The 19,822-nt window shown below is 43.9% G+C and overlaps 1 protein-coding gene and 1 long non-coding RNA gene across 7 annotated transcripts in view; one reads left to right on the plus strand and one right to left on the minus strand.

Moving 5' to 3' along the window:
* arhgap24 (Rho GTPase activating protein 24) overlaps positions 1–19,822 on the minus strand; it is a 573,751-nt gene that overhangs the window by 331,960 nt on the left and 221,969 nt on the right. The window lies entirely within an intron of this gene.
* Positions 5,021–18,522, plus strand: LOC138757921 (uncharacterized). 3 transcript variants are annotated; one of them, XR_011353990.1, is made up of 4 exons: positions 5,021–5,171; positions 5,416–5,545; positions 6,254–6,429; positions 15,504–18,522. It is a non-coding gene; the product is annotated as an uncharacterized lncRNA (long non-coding RNA). The 3 variants fall into 3 exon arrangements; XR_011353991.1 differs by having other exon boundaries at positions 6,254–6,419; XR_011353992.1 differs by having other exon boundaries at positions 5,021–5,167.

Raw genomic sequence — 19,822 nt, forward strand, 5'->3', positions numbered from 1 at the left:
ACCCAAATAGCCTCCGTGGACGAGCCCTCTAATCTATCCTGCCTAAGCACCGCTGTAATATTCTCCCTGACAAGCAATGCAACACCACCTCCTCTTGCCCCTCCTACTCTATCACACCTAAAGTAACGAAACCCAGGGATATTCAGCTGCCAATTACATCCCTCCTGCAACCATGTCAACCATGTCTCACTAATCGCTACCACATCATACTTCCAAGTATCAATCCACACCTTCAGCTCATCCACCTTTTTTACAATACTCCTGGCATTAAAATATATGAATTTCAGAGATTTCCCAATTTTTAATCCCTGTTTTCCCTCATCTTTAATAACAACATTATTTACTTTTCCTGGCAATTGCCCTTCATCTTCTTCCAGAGCATTTCCCTTCTCTATCACCTGCCCATCCATATTCAAATACTTACTACAAACTTTCTTTGTTTGCATTCTAACCTTCTCCTTACTGCTCTGTACTATTTTGCTCCCTCCCCCCAACCATTCTAGTTTAAAGAATCCTGAGTAGCCCTAGCAAATACCCCTGCCAGGATTCAGGTCCCCCTGGGATTTAAGTGTAACCCGTCCTTACTGTACAGGTCACATCTTCCCCAAAAAAGATCCCAGTGATCCAGAAACTTGAAACCTTGCCCCTTACTCCACCCCTTCATCCACGTGTTAATCCTCCACCTCATTCTATTTTGATTCTCACTATCACGTGGCACAGGGAGTAATCCAGAGATTACCCCCTTGCGGTCCTTCTTGTTAGCTCCCTACCTAACTGCCTGTACTCACTTTTTAGGACCTCTTCTCTATTCCTCCCTATGTCATTGGTATCTACATGTACCACGACCTCTGGCTCCTGTCCCTCCCACTTTAGGATATCCGGGACACGAGCAGCAACATCCCGGACCCTGGCACCAGGGAGGCAAACCACCATCCGGTTCTCCTTGCTGCATCCACAGAATCCCCTATCTGTCCTCTTAACTATGAAGTCCCCTACCACTATTGCCCTCCTCTTCCTTTCCCTACCTTTCTGAGCTACAGGGGCTGACCCCGTGCCAGAGGCACAGCCACTGCTGCTCCCCCCAACTTTGATGTCCTCCTCAACAGTACTCAAAGAGGCGTACTTATTGCTGAGGGTTACAGTCAGAGGGTTCTTCTCTGGCACCTTACGTTTTTCTGTCCCTCTCCTAACCGTTACCCACCTTTCCTCCTCCCTTGGCCCTGGCGTGACCACCTGGCTGTAACTCCTGTCTATGACTTTCTCTGTTTCCCTAACCAGCCTGAGGTCATCGAGCTGCAGCTCTAGTTCCCTAACACGGTTCCTAAGAATCTGCAGCTCGACACACCTAGTGCAGATCTACTCATATTACACCTACAAATGTGTAGTTAAATACAAGAATAACACAATCTACACATTTGTAGAGGTGTCAGGAACCCGGTGGTCGGCCAGCCAGGACCCAAAAATGGGAGGTGGGGAGGGGGTGGGGGGGGGGGAATCAAATTTTACACATGATATATGAAAGATATTAGATTTTTGGACCAAAATTTAGGGGGGTCCACTTTTACATGGTATTGTAGTGATGCACAACTATGCCGTGACGAACCGGCCCTGCTTGTTACACGTGGTCAGCAGGGCAGTCGTGGCAAAGATGGCGAACAGAACTTGGCATGCCCGCTTGCTGTACAGGTTAAAATTTGTGTTTTTGATATGTAGCTAATTTTGTGACTATCCCTTTAAATAAGTATTGTTTGTAGTGTTACCATAGTTACTATGACATCACACATAGTAATATCCATGCAGACTTGGAGCTTGTTTTTTCATTCTTCAAAGAACCATGAGAGATAAGTGAGCTCTCAAGATACTTTTCTTTGAATTCATCTTAATCATCTTATTTCATTTTAATCATCTTAATTTTGGTATGTGTTTAAAGAAGAATATTGTTATCATTATACAGAATGCTTTATTTACTCAAGTTATTAAAATCTCAATGCAAAGTTATGCAAAATGTTTCATCAACAATTAAAGCTACTTATAGCTGCAAATATGAAGTCTGATTTATTGGAAATGAAATAGTAATTTGGAATATCATCGCTTATGTTTCTGTGAAGATGACATTTTGAAATTGGGAAATATGAGAACTTGAAAAATGTAACCTATATTTGCGTCAGCGTGGCACAAGCGGCGGGACTTTGTATATGCGGTCCTACTGTCAGCCCAATAAACAATCGCACAAAGTTTGGATAAAATCTGTGGTGACACTGAAGTTAACAGCCTGCGTCTCCAGTCTATACAACTGCTCTCTCACAACGCACTACAGTATCAACTATTGCTCAAGTACATAGGGTGCTTTAGAATCAGATTCGTCATCATGAACACATGTCACAAAATGTGTTGTTTTACAGTAGCATTGTACATTTAAACTTTGGCTTGGCTTCACGGACGAAGATTTATGGAGGGGGTAAATGTCCACGTCAGCTGCAGGCTCGTTTGTGGCTGACAAGTCCGATGCGGGACAGGCAGACACGGTTGCAGCGGAAAATTGGTTGGTTGGGGTTGGGTGTTGGATTTTTCCTCCTTTGTCTTTTGTCAGTGAGGTGGGCTCTGTGGTCTTCTTCAAAGGAGGTTGCTGCCCGCCGAAAAGTGAGGCGCCAAGATGTACGGTTGGAGGCAATATCAGCCCACTGGCGGTGGTCAATGTGGCAGGCACCAAGAGATTTCTTTAGGCAGTCCTTGTACCTCTTCTTTGGTGTACCTCTGTCACGGTGGCCAGTGGAGAGCTCGCCGTATAATACGATCTTGGGAAGGCGATGGTCCTCCATTCTGGAGACGTGACCCACCCAGCGTAGCTGGATCTTCAGCAGCGTGGACTCGATGCTTTCGGCCTCTGCCATCTCGACATCTTGAGTACTCCGATGTTAGGGATGAAGGCGCTCCAATGAATGTTGAGGATGGAGCGGAGACAACGCTGGTGGAAGCGTTCTAGGAGCCGTAGGTGATGCCGGTAGAGGACCCATGATTCTGAGCCGAACAGGAGTGTGGGTATGACAACGGCTCTGTATACGCTTATCTTTGTGAGGTTTTTCAGTTGGTTGTTTTTCCAGACTCTTTCGTGTAGTCTTCCAAAGGCGCTATTTGCCTTGGCAAGTCTGTTGTCTATCTCATTGTCGATCCTTGCATCTGATGAAATGGTGCAGCCGAGATAGGTAAACTCGTTGACCGTTTTGAGTTTTGTGTGCCCGATGGAGATGTGGGGGGGCTGGTAGTCAAGGTGGGGAGCTGGCTGATGGAGGACCTCCGTTTTCTTCAGGCTGACTTCCAGGCCGAACATTTTGGCAGTTTCCGCAAAACAGAACGTCAAGCGCTGAAAAGCTGGCTCTGAATGGGCAACTAAAGCGGCATCGTCTGCAAAGAGTAGTTCACGGACAAGTTTCTCTACATTACAAATGCAAAAATTGCTATAAATTATATTTCTGTAAATGCACTATTTAAAAATAAATAATTGGTGCAAAAGAAGAGAAAAAAGTGAGGTCATGTCCAGAAGAGGTTTACTGTCCACTCAGAAATCCAAAGCTGTTTTTATGATGTTGGGTGTTCATCTTCAGACTCCTGTAGCTCCTTCCTGCTGGGAGCAGTGTGAAGAGGGCACGATCCGAGTAGAGAGGGTCCTTGTGGATAGAACCTGGTTCTTGGGTCACCACTTCTTGTAGATGCCCTCAATGGACTGAAGGGTAATGCCCATGAAGGTGCTGACTGAGTTTACAACCCTCTGGAGCCTTTTTTCAGTATTGTGAATTGGCACCTCCATAACAGACAGTGATGCAAGCAGTCAGAATGCTCTCCACAGCACACCTGGAAAAATTTGCAAGAGTCTTTGGTGGCTTAACAAATCTCTTCAAACTACTAATAAAACATAGCTACAGGGGAGCCTTCTTAGTGATTGCATTGCCATTGTGACCCCAGGATAGATCTTTGGAGATAGTGAAGTTCTTTACCCTTTCCACTCCTGACCCCTTGTGAGGTTTCCTGGTTTCCCCATTCCTGAAGCCCACAATCAGTTCCCTCATTTTGCTAACATTGAGAGCAAGGTTGTTGTTGGGCCATCACTCAACAAGCTGATCTATCTCATTCCTGCACCCTTCCTCATTTCTGTATGTGATTCTGTTGAAGACCATGGGGTCCTCCGAAAATTTGTAGATGGCATTTGAATTGTGCCAAGCCACACAATCATGGCTGTAGAGAAAGTAGAGCTAAGCACACATCCTTGAAGTGACTCGATTGTCGGTGAGGAAAACATTATTACCAATCCACACTAGGGTCCAGTTGTAGAGGGAGGTGCAGAGGTTTCGAAGCTGGCTGACTAGTACTGAAGGAATGATGGTGTTGAAAGCTGAGCTGTAGTTGATGAAAAGCAACTGTTTAGGTGATTTAGGGGCTGACTTTTATAGACAGTATGGATTGAAGACAACAGGCTGGATAGGCTAGAAAGAGCAGCCCCAAGCAACTTGGGGGAAAAATTTTCCAGGGATATTTCAGAATCTGAATTTATTGTCATGAGCACGTTATGAAATTTGTTGTTTCATGGCAGCATGACAGTGCAAATATTTCTATAAAACACATTTCAAAATAAATAAAATAGTGCAAGAGAAAGAAAAAGACAGAGACGTAGTGTCTGTGGTTCATTTTTCATTCTGAAGTCTGATAGCAGTGGGGAAGAAGCGGTCCTCGTGCTACTGAGTGCTCAGCTTACCTGCCCACCCCCACCCCATCCCACCCCCCCCACAATGGTAGCAGAGTGAACAGGGCATGGCTTGAGTGGTGAGGTGTCCTTGAGGATCAAGGCTGCTTTCTTAAGACATCACCTATTGTAGATGTTTTCAATGGAGTAAAGACTGATGCCCATGATGTTGCACGATGAGTTAATAATCCTTGGGAGGGTTTTTTCCCTGTCCTGAGTATTGGCAGTTCCATACTGGACATCTATTTATTTATTTACCATACATTTTTTTCCCCATTCAGAACTGCCTCACCTACCTTCTGGAGTGGCTGTTCACACAGGAACAACCAAAACTCCAAATATCACCACGAGCTTAGAATGTACTATTTACGTAGGCTGGACATGGGATGCCACTGCATCAACGTCGACCGCGATGTATAACCTACTTGTGATGTCAGTGAGTTGATGTTTTATTCAATGGATATAAATTCCCTGCCTTTTAGTTCCCTCTATCCATTCTTCAGGGCAACATTCAGACATTTCCTGCCTTTCGTTGCGATTTTCTGCATTCATATAAAAACATGTCGGTGAAATGTCCGCCTTTTGTCAACCCTGCATGGCAGATGCCTCCGATTATCCTTAACATTTATTGTAGCCCCTCTTTTTAAACATTTTTCCGATTTTCTTCCTCCACTGTTTAGGCACACATTGAACCTTGCTGCACGACTAGTGTTGGAGAGAGTGTCTGGTTAACGTAATGGGGACTAGCACCTGCTCCCCTCGCCCACATCAGCACTGCTCGGCCTGCTAGACCATTCAGAAAATGCCCAGGTAATTCCCAGGGCTTGCTGGTCAAGTGTTCAAATTCCCCTTCAGCATCTACAGTTACACATCTGATCCTGAAATGAAGTAAAACGATAAAACATCCCTGAAACTACCAGATTTGTTTTAAAGAAAAACCTTTCAATTTCTAACAGATAACATGCTAGATCCAAGTTTATAGGGAGATTGGACCAGGTACTCGAAATACATGGAAATAAATATATCTTATGATAACAAGTACAAATGTTAGCAACAATGGAACAGGTTGAAGTCCAGTGTTTTGCTGCGATAACTGGGATCTCCAGACAGACTTTCAGGACCTGTGCTAACATCCAGGACCATTGGGTTCTGCAGTCAGCGCTGCTGTACCATGCATCAATACATCCTATTCATTAGCATATTGTTGCAGATCTCCTGCAGTTCAGTTTAGACTGCAGGTGTTCCATAGAAATTTCTAGGGTCTAAGAATTTCCATTCTGATCTTTTTGCACAGACTACTTTCCAGAAATTTGGGAATAATTTCCCAGAATGCAGCAGCTATATTAAAAACCATAATAGATTTTGGCACACCCATGTTTCTTCCCAAGATGTCATTTCTCCGAAGCTGCCCTTTTATTAAATAATTTCAATTTCCATGTTAGCTTCCCACCTGTTCACTTCCAAATCAACCCCCTCTTAGCCTCTCTTATACAAGTTTCCCTATTTCTTTTTGAACAGCCGCTTCCATCTCTTCTGGAGTCTGTCACAAGCAAGGAAATGTCAAAACGCTTCCTGGTATATCTCACTCGCTAAAATCCCAAATGCACTTCATTTTGTTCAACAAATACCATGGAGATCATTTTGAGTGGTTGCATCACTTTAAAGGAGAGGATGGATGTTCAAGGTAATTTGAGGTATTTAAAGGAAGATCATTTTTTTTTCTTATTGTAATATTTCTGGCCAGTCTCCTTTTGACAGAAAAAGCATATTGTGATGTTCTCTACTCAGTTTTCCATTAACATTCCAGGAATAAGTACTCTTCAGTTTCTTCACTCCATTCATTAGTCAGAACTTTAACTTGCATCATAAGTAGGCTTGAACGAGAGGGCGAGGCATCATGAAGGAGAAGCCTTCAGTATAAATCATCTCAGCAGCATCTCGCCTTGACAATGGCCATGATTAGCATTGTTGCACGAGCCAACTTTTACTAAGTGGGTTGCTATCTCATGTCAAAATTTCAGGCAAGTACAAACAAAGAAATCTCATGATTGTTGGCATTTTTTTTAATGAAGAACATAAAGCTCCAATTGTTCTTTTTTGGCAAAGTAAGGAAATAAAGTAGCCACTTTCAATCACTTGAGAAAGCTTTAAAACCACAACTCAACTTCACGTAATCCTTCCACAGAACTTCAAGCATCAGCGCAAAGATAAAAAGGAATGCCATAGCAACGGGTTAAACTTTTCTCCAAACCCAACTTGGATGAAAATACTGCTTTTATCCCCATATGAAAATATTGCCAAGAATTCCTTTGAGATCATAATGGCCTAAAACAGGATAATCTTTCTTTCGCAAGTCTTAACAAACCCCGTTTCTTTTTCCACTTACCCTCAAGTCGAGTAAACTTTCCAAATGATAAGAAACAGAGAAAGAGCAGAAATAAATTTGGTTTAACATCAGTTGTGGCGGTACGCCATTAGGCATGCGAACCAGCCCCGCTTGTCACGCACACAGCAGAGCAGCCAGCCAAAATGGAGCCGTTGGGGGTTCCCCCCCCCCGACCTCGGCACTGGGCTCAGAAGCCCGCGCTTGGGGACCCACGTGACATCCCAGTGACGTCGGGGGCCCCCAGCGCGGTTCTCAGCCAGGTCTGGGCTGGGAGTATTTTTTTGCTCACTGAACTCAACCTGTCTGGTTGTGTGATCCTTCAGTTACCAGTGTAGCCTCCACTACAATTGGTGACCCCAACAGGTTCAAACATCTTTGAACTCAACATGAATGACCCTTCGATCAACACTACAGCCATCAAGCTTCCCGACTTCTGGGTTCAGGAGCCGGAGACCTGGTTCAACCACACAGAGGCTCAGTTTCACTTCTGCCAGATTTCATCAAGTTTTACCATGTGGTCACCGCCCACCTCCAAACAAGTGCTGCATCTTGTTTAGCACCCACACACGGAAGACAAGTATGGGACCATCAAGCGGGTGCTCACCAGCTCCCTCGGCCTCTCCAGGAGCCAGTGTGCCACTCGGATGCTGTGCCTCGACACCTTGGGGGACAGAATTCCAATTGATTTGATGGACGAGATGCTCGCACTCATGGGCGATCACTCCAACTGTCCACTCTTTGAGCGCATCTTCCTCAACCATCTGCATGAAGACATCCGGCCGTTACTGTCCGAGGAGAGCTTCATCGACCCTAGGAAGGTCACTCAAAACGCTCAGGAGCTATGGCTCGAATGATTCCCGAAGGCTCAGCAGTCCAACAGGTTGCGAGTCACGGGCATGACCATGCCAAGCCTTCCTCTGGCGCTGCAGTGGAACATCCGGCCCCTGCAGGGGCCTCAAAGAGCATAGCCAGAAGCAAGTTATCCACTTCAGGCCTCTGCTTCTTCCACCAGCGCTGGGGAGCCAAGGCTCAGAAATGTCGTCAGCCCTGCTTGTTCCAGGGAAACGAGCAGGCCGCCCACTGTTAATAGCTGCGGTGGCTGGCCAAGAACACAGCCTTCTCTACCTATGGGATTCCGTCAGCGGCCGACGCTTCCTCGTCGACACCGGGGCCCAGATCAGCGTCATCCTAGCCCCTCCCCTCCGTGCAGCCAATTCAACAGAGATCCAAACGTATGGAGACAAGACTATCCAGATCGGCCAGCGGAAGTTCTCATGGAGGTTCATCGTTTCATCCTGTCCAACCGCCAATCTGGGTGCTGACTTCCTCCTCGACCACGGACTCCTGGTCGACATTTGAGGTAGGCAAATGGTAGATGCCCCTACCTTCCAATCTGTTCACCTTAATGCCTCGCACACAGAGCAGCTGCAGATGGCCACGGTCAGCACGCCCAAGGACGAGTATCGGCGTATCCTGCACAAGTTCCTATCCCTCCTCAATCCACAGTCTCTGCTGCCTCACCATGCCACGGGGTGTTTCATTAAATCCCCACCCAAGGCCCGCCAGTCCATGCCAAGGCATGCTGGCTCCCGCCGGATAAGCTCCAGATAACAAAGGAAGAGTTCTTGCATCTGCAGGAGCTGGGGATCAATCGACGCTTCGACAGTCCTTGGGCCTCACCACTCCACCTGGTCCAGAAAGCCTCCAGCGGCTGGCGCCCCAGCGGAGATTATCTACTGACAAGACAGTATCTGACCGTTATCTGATCCCTCACTTGCAGGACTTTAAGGCAACCTGCATGGTGCAAGGGTATTCTCCAAGGTCGACCTGGTACGCGGGTATCACCAAATCCTGGTGCACTCCGAGGACATACGCAAAATAGCCATCATCACCCCCTTCGGCTTGTTCGAGTTCCTATGCATGCTGTTCGGGCTCAAGAACACTGCCCAGACCTTCCAGCACCTTATGGACACAGTGGGCAGGGATTTGAATTTCGTATTCATTTACCTGGATGACATCCTTGTCACCAGCAGAGACTGGGCACAACACATCTCACCTGTGCATCTTCTTCTGCTGACTGGCCGACTCCAGCCTAATGATCAATCCAGCCAAGTGCCAGTTCGGGAAAGAGTCCATGCAGTTCCTGGACCATACCATCACGGCTGAAGGAGCCACAGCTGCCACTACGAAGGTCACTGCAATCAGGGAATTCCCATGCCCGGACTACCTCAAGGGGCTACAGGTGTTCGTGGGTATGGTCAATTTCTATCACCGCTTCATTCCAGGCACTGCGTGCATCATGCAGCCGCTCTTCGTCCTCATCGTGGCCAAAGACAAGACACTAGCCTAGACTCCAGAAACCAGCAAGGCATTCGAAGCCACGAAAGATGCCCCTGCGAAGGCTACCCTGCTCGTCCACCCACGCACCGACCTGGATATGGTGCTCTCCGTCGATGCCTCTGCCACAGCCATTGGCGCCGTCCTGGAGCAGCAATGAACAGACAGTGGAAACCACTGGCATTCGTTAACCGACTTCTTCGCCCACCTGAGAGCAATGTTAGCGCTTTCAATCATGAGTTGCATGGCATGTACTGGCGGTGCGTCATTTTCACTATTTCTTGGAAGTGAGGCCTTCCACCATTTTTACCGACCACAAACCCCTCACTCAGGCGCTCGCTATGGCAAGATGTCCCTGGTCAGCCAGCCAAGAGCGTCACCTCTCCTTGGTTTTGGAGTTCACCACCAACATTCGGCACAAGGCAGGGAAATACAACGTGGTTGCCGACACACTCTCACGACCAGCCATTTGCGCGCTGACACCCGGCCTCAACTTCGACCAGCTCGCCCAGGCCCAGAAGTCTGACGTGGAGACGCAGGCCTTCAGTACTGCCATCACAGGCCTGCGGTTCCAGGACTCCCCGTGTCCTCATGGTGAGGGCACCGTCCTGTGCGATGTCTCCATTGGTACCCCGCAACCAATGGTTCCCCAGCAGTGGTGCAGGCAAGTTTTCCACCAAATCCATGACTTTTCCCACCCTTCCATCAGGTCCACGGTCCGTATGGTGGCAGAATGTTTCATCTGGCACGGACTTCGGAAGCAGATTGAGGACTAGGCCAGACCCTGCACCCATTGCCAGCTTTCCAAGGTACACAGGGTACACAGGCACACAAGATTTCAAACACACCCGGGAACAGTTCAGCCATATATATTTGGACATCGTTGGACCCTTGCACGTTTCCCGAGATAACTGTTACCTTTTCACAGTGGTAGACTGCACCACTCGTTGGCCCGAGGCAATCCCAATGCCAGATGCCTCCATGGACTCCTGCTCCCAAGCACTTTTGAACAGTTGATCGGGGTGCCCAGTTCACCTCTGCGGTCTGGGCACAGCTCACCAACAGGCTGGGGATCAAGCTACATTACACCACGGCCTATCACCCACAGGCCAATGGGCTAGTCGAACGATTGCACCACCACCTTAAGTCGGCACTTATGACCCGCCTCACCGGCCCCGACTGGGTGGACGAGCTGCCTTGGGTGCTCCTGGGCATCTGCTTGACACCCAAAGAAGACCTAAAGGCATCATCAGCTGAGCTGGTCTATGGTGCACTGCTACCCCTACCCGGTGAGTTCGTCAATGCACCTCACATCCTCCAGCAGTCACCGCATGGTCTGCTTCCCCGCCCCTGGGCCCAGTTGGACTCCTTCACACCCCCACCACCACCCAGACACGGCACATGGGCTTCTTACATCCCTAGCAAGCTGTACTCCGCAGAGTACATTTTTAATAGGTGGGGCCAATCTACAGCTCCTCTACAAAGACCATACGAAGGGCCATACAAAGTCGTCCAGTGTTCAGGATCCACTTTCACACTGGACATCGGTAGTAAGAGGGAACTGTTTATGGTGGACAGGTTAAACCCAGCCCACCTCAACCCCACCGAACCAGTAGTTGTGGCCCAACCCAAAAAGCAAGGCCGCTCAACCCAAGAAGCAAGGACATTGGCGCCAATTCTGGGGGAGGGGCTGTGTGGCGGTACGCCATTCGGCAGGCGAACTGGCCCCGCTTGTCATGCACGGTTTCCTCCCAACCTTGGCACCGGGCTCAGAAGCCCGCGCTTGGGGACCCACGTGATGCCTCGCTGACATCGGAGCCCCCCAGCACAGTGCTCAGCCAGGTCCGGGCTGGGAGTAGAAGACCAACCAGGCAGCCTGCGATAAATCAGTTTTTTGCTCATTGAACTCAACCGTCTGGTTTTGCGATCCTTCAGTTAGCAGTGTAGCTGCCGCTACACAGTATTTGTTTTGATTTTGTCAGGAGTTAGACAGGTGTAGGGCACACAGTGTGGTTGGACACCATGCAAGCAGTGTTCGGAAAACCCAAAATCCAGTCTGACAGATGACTGCCTTTAGAACAAGAACCAAATCATCTTATTATTGGTTGGCATCTCACTGCTATAATGATCATGTTTAATCTTGCTGCATGAACCAAATTTTACGACGTCCATTCTGTCAAATAAACTACACTGCCAACAGTCCCATTCAGAGAGGATGCAAAAATGACCAACACTTTCAGGGCAATGTGAAAATTTAAACAAATAGCGAATGGCGACAGTCGGAAAAAGCTCATGCCCAACTCAAAAAAGAGAAATTGGCTGATGTGAACACAGAAAACACACAGTCCAAGTCTGAATATTTATTGGAAGGAGTTGAATGCAGTCCATTAGTAAACCAGCAGAGAACAAAGATATTCATTGCCTCTCCCCATTTTCCAACATATGCTAAACCATCAAATATTAGTTTCAGACCATAAATCAGCAAGGATGAAGAATTCTCCCAAACACTTTGCAGCAGTCAGAGAACTTGAAGACACATTCATTTTCACAAATACATTCTGAAACTCAACCATCCTCTGGGAGTCTGGTGGTTCTCTGCTGGAACCCTTTTTCCACCTGTGCCCTCACCAAATGAAGGAGGTGAAGTTGCATCAAAAATATACCATTTTCTTGTGCTTCTAAATTGCCTCACAAGGGTCATGATTTCCATTCAACTCTGACAACACAAGTCACACCATGATTGCGCAGTTACGGCTGGCGACTTCCAAGGTGCACTTCCCACTGATGAGTTCAGTGACATCCCAACATATTCCAAAGTTAAACCTCAAGATGAAATATGTCTAAATGGTAAAAACGAGGTTAAGGAATCAAAACAGCAGGCCATAGAAATTTCAACTGAAATTGTGTCTTTTCATTATTCAGAGAGCTCATATATCCTTCTGGCATGGAAGAAGATCATTGAGTCTGTCAAATCAGAGCACACCCATCAACCTCATTCCCCCACCTTCCATGCCCATAGGTGCCTCTCTTTTTTTTTAAAAAAAAAACCTCATTTAGTATTTTTTCAATAAGAATAACAGACTTTTACAGAATAAGTAGTCTAATATTAATAAAACAAAAGAACAAACCCACCTCCTCCCCCCTCCCACAACAGATCCCTTAAGGAAAGCATTAAAAATAAACAAAAACATTCAGTAATTTATAATATTACTAAATTCATATTCTTAATATATGGTGTCCACATCTTAACAAAAAAATCATAATTATTATGTAAATTATATGTAATTTTCTCCATATAAATACAAGACTTCAACTCATTACGCCATCGAATTACATTCAACTCCGCTTCATCTTTCCAAGACATGGCAATACATTTACAAGCAACTATCAATGTTAGACGAATAAACACTGTCTGAAACTTATCCAACCCCAAGTCCACTAACGGAGTAAAATAACCCAACAAAAAAATGTTTGAATCTAAAGGAAATTGAATTTTAAACAAAGTTTGAAAAAATTCCCTAATTTTAAACCAGAAAGGATGAACTTTATCACAAAACCAAACCGAATGTAGAAATGTTCCAACACATCATTCACACCTAAAATACAGATCTGAATTACTAAATCCATATTTTTTCAGGGGTTAAATATAACTGATGAAAAAAATTTTAATTAACCATACGATATCTTACATTAATTAACCCATAATAACACGTATTTTCCCAATCCACCTGACTAATCTCACAATTTAAATCATGCTCCCATTTAATCCAAGATGTATCTAAAAAATTTTTAACCATAGTATCTTGTAATAATGCATACATCTCTGATATAAAACCTTTATCTGAAAAATATAAAACCATAAATTCAAATTTAGTTAACTAAGAAATTTTCATTTCTCTTCCAAAATTATCTTTCACTAATGCCCTAATTTGGTAATAGACAAACAGAATTCTTTAAAATCCCAAATTTCTCTTTAAGCTGATTAAATAATAAAAATTCACCTTCTTCAAAACAATCCTGCAATCTTTTTATCCCTTTAATCCACCAATCTTCTAAAACTCTATTATTCAATGCAAAAGGAATCAATTTATTTTGATATATTGGGGTTTGAATTGATAAACTACCTTTTGATCCTATTAATAAATTCCTTTTAGTCCAAATTTCTAATAAATGTTTCAAAATTTGTACATTATATTTCTGTAGTAAGACAGTATTCCATTTAAATACAAACTGATGAGGACAAAATTCCAATATCACAGCCAATTCCACCCTAGTCCAACTAAGATGATTAGAAACATCTAAAATACCATTAATAAATCTTAATTGAACTGCTTCATAATAATTTTAAAAATTAGGTAATGTTCTTTTTCGGTTAAATGAGTCTCCTGCAAAAAAGCAAAATCAACTTTCATCTTTTTTATATAAGCTAAAACACGTTTGCTCTTAATCAGATTATTTAAACCCTGAACATTAAATATTGCAAAATTTATGTTAGACATTATTATCAAAGTAGAACTCGAACGACGAATAAAAACAAACCCTTAACTTTCTATCCCTTCTACTAACTCAAAAACCTTAAAACTCCCCTTAAAAACTTCCCTTTCTTTCTATCCCTTCTAATAATTCAAAAAAAATTAATCAAAGTTTCCCTTGATAAATAATCACTAAACAAAACGGTTCCCAACCCCCCTAACAAAATTAAATGTATTCAAATTTGTATAAAGCACTACAAAGTAGTAACTCCCCACTTAACTGGGTGTGGACAGAAATAAACACCCCCCACAGGTGGCAGACGACTTCAGAAAGCTTCAGCGACCTCCCTTCCCCCAATCGGACTCGTAAAATGATGTCTAAATCAGATCACAGCCCCATTGATTTTAATCCCAAAACTTGCTCCGGATCATCAATATCAATCAAACTCTTTGAGAGATTCCCATTCCCATTCCCATTCTTGTTCTCAGATATCCTCCTCTTAGATGAGAGTGCCTTTCAACAGCCATATCAGGCAGAGAATTAGCAAAGATTAAAGATTTTCAATACCATAAAAATTTTCAATATTGCAGGATATCTAAAAGAAAATTTATAACCCTTTCTCCAAAGTACCTCTAGCAGAATTAAACTCTTTACGTCTTCTAATAATTTTTTGACTCAGATCTGGATAGGAAAAAACCTTATTTCCCTGTACCATCAACGGGGATTGATATCTACATGCATTCTGGACCGCTACTCTCAAAATAGTTTCTCTATCTTCATATTTTAGACCGCGAATCAAAACAGCTTGTGGTGGTTGACCTGGATATGATTTACTCCTTAAAGCCCTATGAGCCCTATCCAACTCCAAACCTTCTGGAAAAAACTCCAATCCCAATGCCTCAGGAAGGAATCCATTTTTGTTTTAAATATATTGGCTCTGAACCCTCAATTCCTTCAGGAATTCCCACTATTTTAACATTATTTTGACGACTTTGATTTTCTAGAGAGTCTATCTTCTTCAATAAATCTTTCTTCTGAATCTCCCATCCACTTTCTCTATTTTCTGTTTATTACATTCCACTTGATCCTTACAAACTTGAAAGGCACCTTCCATTCTCTTAAAATTATCTTGAACTGTGTCCACCAAATTCTTTTTCTTTTTTTTCGAAACTTTATTTATTAATTTTAACACATGAAGAAAGTAAGTAATTCACGTACAGAAAAAATACAAAATAAAGTAATACAAGTATAAAGTAACAAAGTTAATACAATACCAATCTCGGCATCTCCCCCTAACAACTAAAAACTAAGACTAAAAAAAAAACTATTTTTAACCCCTAAACCCCCCCCCCCACCCCACCCCCATGATAAAGAGTGAAGAATTAATTTTTTTTTGATCGTATTAAGAGAGGGTAAGGGGGTAAGAGTTGGAGTTTTTTTTTCTAACTGTTGTAAGACATGTTGAAATTTAAATTTGCTTCTCTTAATGTTCAGGGTTTGAATAATCCTATAAAGCGTAAGAAAGTACTTGCTTATTTAAAAAAATTTAAAGTAGATGTGGCCTTTTTACAGGAAACTCATTTGACAGATAAAGAACATTTGAAACTTAAGCGGGACTGGGTTGGACAAGTCTTCTATTCTTCATTTAATTCAAAGGCAAAAGGAGTTGCGGTTTTGGTACATAAGAATTTACCGTTTCAATTGCAAGACGAGGAGAAAAATGGAGAAAAATGAAGTCTGGACTTTGATTGATGTTTATGCTCCAAATGTCAAATTCAAACATTTATTGACATCGCCTTTAACAACAAAAATGTCCATTTTAAGAGAAGAAACTCCTTCAGAAATATTATTCATTTTTTTCAGTTATATTCATAAATCCATGTTCCATCTGAGTAAATATTTGCATTGACATATTGCCCATTTGATGTGCCATTGATTCCAAAATGGTAAAAACAGCCTCAAAATTAGTGTCCTCTCCTTGAGGCCTACCTTGTTTCTCTTCAACAACAATCAACGATTCTTCTTCCAATTCTTTTAATTCAGCCTTCGATTTCACCTTGCTTCTGGTTTGTTCCGAATGCCGTTGACCCTCACCAACAGCCCAGACCTTATCCAGTAACTCCCGGACCCACGACGCACCGCGGATGCCCGGCAACACAGATGTCCGCACATGCATGTCTTCCAACATGCTGCCCCGAACCTCCACGTCACCGGGACTCGCAACAGCACTGCACATCGGGTCCGTCATGGGCTCTAGCAACTCTACAGCGCGCGCGCCATCGGGGGCATGCTAATCAAGATATGAAGAAAAAATTGATAGGTTCTTTGTTGCTTGGGTGGCTGTCCAGTTGATTCCGAGGATTCCATTTGATAGGTAGGCCTCACTTCTTCTGAACTTTTAAAGTGAAGTTTCTTCTGAATCTGTATCTTCGATTTCTTTGTATTAGTTGCCATTACAGTCTTTAAACAAAGCAAACTTTTAAAACTTTTCCAAGTATTTAAATTCGGCTATTTTTTAGTCCAGCTGGGGGATATGGAATTACACTTCTTCCTCCTTCACCATCAGGCCACGCCCCCCTCATAGCTGCCTCTCTGATTCTCCTTCATTTGACCACCAACTTACAGTCACCAATTAGCCTACACAATCACTGAGAAAACCTCATGCAGGCAACAATATTAAACTCAGGCTCCTGAGTTGTATAGCAGCAAGTTAAAGTTCTTTATCATTTGATGGTACTTATACAATCAAACAAAACAGCAGTTATCTGGCCACGGTGCATACATATAAACAATACATCCCACAAAATAATCACATATATACAGCAAGTTATAATTTAAAATAAATTTTTGGGATGATTTAATCAGTTAAAGGACGCTGTCCAACAATCTCACAGCCTGCCAGAAGAAGCTATTTCCCAAGCTGGCAGTCCTGATTTTGATGCTCCTGTATCTCTTTCTTGATGGTCATGGATCAAAAAGACAGTAAGATTCTCTGCATTGACTTCTGGTCTGATGCTTTGCATCTACAAAACCAGCAAAGAGGCAGCCAGTCAGGACATTTTCTACTGTACACCTGTAAAATGTAGTCAAGATGGGGGCTGGTATCCTGCCCTCCTCAACCTCCTTAGGAAGTGGAGCCACTGCTGTGCTTTCCTGACTATTGAAGAAGTGTTGTGGGTCCAAGATAAGTCAATCATGTGCATATCAAGAACTTTGTGCTCTCCATTCTCTCTAAAACAGAACCATTGATGGGGAATAAAGAGAGGTCGAGTTTCACCCTCCCAAAGTCTACAATCATCTCCTGCTTGCTGCACCACTGCGCCACACTGAGCTGAAGAGGACGTGATGAGCGAGGGTGATAAACCCCTTTGAAGGGTGAACATTCCTTCATAAGCAGATGCCACTGTTGAGTGTTAAGACATCCCCAGAACTTGCCTGGCCCCAGCTGTTCAAGGAATTCCTGTCTCCAATCTCCTGGTATTTCTGCTTTGCAAAGGGTAAAATAACTTCTGGCCCTTACAGGGCAACTTTGAAATTCCATCACACTCTTTATGGGGAAAAAATATCACTCAGGTTCCAGTGCTTCAGGCAAAACTATTCATATCTAATACCGTAAAGAGATTTGCACCAGAAGCCATCATTGGCTTACATCACTACTCCCACAGCTCATTAGATTTGTCTGTGGTTATAGTCCACCAAGCAATTACAAAGATTACTGTAAAATCACAAAAAAAGTTAAAGTCCTGACCATGTGTGTAACAACATTAGAGGGGTTTGTTGATGTTGACAGAATCACAGAAAACACATGACTCTGACAATCTAGAGCACACATGTCAAACTCTGGCTAGCGGGCCAAATTTGGCCCGCGATATAATTATATTTGGCCCGCAAGATCATTTCAAAAATGTATTAGAGGTGGCCCGCTGGCCGCCGCGGCAGTATAGCGCATGCACAGCTAATACTACAAATCCCAGAATGCATTGGCGTCAGCCCGCTAATCGCCCCCACCTCCTCTGTTTACATTGCAGTCTCACCGTGGACTCTGGTTTTGGGGCCTGGCCGGTGTCAGGGGAAGCCAAGGCCGCTTCCCAGCGCCCGGAACCAGAGGCCTCGGGCCTGACCTCGCCAAGACCGTTGCCCATTCCCCCTTCCTGCCGCAGGCTGACCCGCGACTCACGGTGATGGGGCCGCTGATCCGCCGAGATGCCACCCTGCAGCGAGAGCCGATGCCCCCGCACTGTCGTTGTCCAACCCGATCGCCCGCAAACCCCGCCCTCCCGCACACAGGCCTGAGTAAGGATTATGAACTTGAATCTCAGGATAAAACGATCTTCCAATAGTTTCATGTCACAGTGATCAATATATTCCTTGTTAAAAATGGTCCTGCACCTGGATACAAGCTCATTAGGCATAAAACTTGAAAAGTGTGTAAATCAAAGGATATCTGTACCAATGGAAAAAGGGCATGGCAAATAACCCTGCTAGAGTTCATGCCCACAATCAGTCACCCATTTGATTGTTTCAGGAATCATGTTATTCTCCCACATTCTCAATAGCCCTCAGATTTTAATATTCAACAGCACACTAGCAACATTTGACAAATCCTCTAAAGAGAAATATTATTTATTGAATATTTTATTTCTCATTTGTTAATGCTTCTGGAAAGAGTTTATCCAAAACTATTATTAAACATTTATTTTAATAAGAAAAAGTTTAACATTACATATGTTGAAAGAAGAGAAAACATGCAGATGTTGTTGAAAATTTTCAATAAATATTTAGTTCGGCCCTCGACTTAGTCCAAGTTTTTAATTTTGGCCCTCCGTGAATTTGAGTTTGACACCCCTGATCTAGAGCCTGACCAGTCAAGGTCAGGCTCCCTCTATAGCCCTGGAGATTACATCTCTTCAAATACATATCCAGCCATTATTTAAATAGCTTTAATTGTGTCGTGAAATACATAATTGGTATTTAAATAGCAGAGAATGTTGGCTTCCACTGCCTTTTGAGGCAGCAGATTTCAGATCCAAATTGCTGTCTGGGTAAAAGCAAAACTTCCTCATCTTCTCACTTCCACCAATTGCTTTAAAACTATGCTAGAAATAATGGGCCTACCCTACTTACTTGATCTAGGCCATTCATTATTTTATATACACCTCAATTAAATTGCCCTTTAGATTCCTCCAAAGAAAGCCATTATACCATGTCCAATCTTTCCTCTAGATAAAACTTTTCTAGCCCCAACAATGTTTTTGGAGATTCTCCCCATTGCAAATATCACTATAGTAGCTTTCCAAACAGCACCTCCCAAATCTTCATCACCAGGGAGGACAAAGGAATGCCTGAAAGCACCACAACCTGAAACCTCCTCTCCAAGTGATACACTGACCCAACAGGTGCATATTGCCCTTCAGTTAGTGTTGACCCATTACCCAGAAACAAACTTACCCAAACATCAAAGTCCCTTAACTAGGAGGATTCAGGGCAGCAGCTCAGCATGAATTCTAAAGTCATTAATGTGGCATGGTTGGCATAGTGGTTAGTGCAATGCCTTTACAGCACCAGCGATGGGGACCGGGAGTTTGAATCCGTGCTGTCTGTAAGGAGTTTGAATGTTCTCTCCATGTCCGCATGGGTTTTCCCCGGGGGCTCCAGTTTTCTCCCACCATTCGAAATGTACAGAGGGTGTAGGTAAATAGGGTATAAATTGAGCTGCACAAACTCATAGGCCGAAATGGCTTGTTACCGTGTTGTATGTCTAAATTTAAAAAAATCAAGTTAATTATCATCTGATTGCACAAGTACAAGTTGACAAAATGGTGTTCTCCAGTCCTCGGTGCAAAAACATGCAAACACACATCCAGACACGAAACACATATAGGCAACAATAC

The sequence above is a fragment of the Narcine bancroftii genome, chromosome 3, assembly GCF_036971445.1.
Source record: "Narcine bancroftii isolate sNarBan1 chromosome 3, sNarBan1.hap1, whole genome shotgun sequence".
NCBI classification, from domain to species: Eukaryota; Metazoa; Chordata; class Chondrichthyes; order Torpediniformes; family Narcinidae; genus Narcine; species Narcine bancroftii.